Raw genomic sequence first — 399 nt, forward strand, 5'->3', positions numbered from 1 at the left:
GGGACACGGGGCGCCCCAGGATCCCCCCCAGCATCCGGGCAGAGAGCACGGGACACGGGGTGCCCCAGGGTCGACCTGCTGTAAGTCACGTGCAGAAACACATGGAGAACAGGCGTGAACGAGGAACACGCGCAGTCCCGGAGCGGGAGCCGGAGGGGCCCTTCCACCGCGCCCCTGGGGGACTGCAGGCCTTTCCAGAGGCCAGGAAGTGGGGGGGGCGGGGGGGGGGAGGGAGTCTCCAGCCAAGTGGCCGGGGCCTCAGATGAGCGCCTGAGGGCACGGCCCTCCTGCCCACGCGACCGGGACCCACAAAGGAGCTCAGAGCAAGTGCGTTTTGCTGGTTTAATCCGTCTGGTTACACAAGCTGATCCGAGCAAATGTTGCACCTGACGCCCAAAT

This window comes from Panthera uncia, chromosome X (assembly GCF_023721935.1).
Source record: "Panthera uncia isolate 11264 chromosome X, Puncia_PCG_1.0, whole genome shotgun sequence".
In the NCBI taxonomy this organism is placed as follows: domain Eukaryota; kingdom Metazoa; phylum Chordata; class Mammalia; order Carnivora; family Felidae; genus Panthera; species Panthera uncia.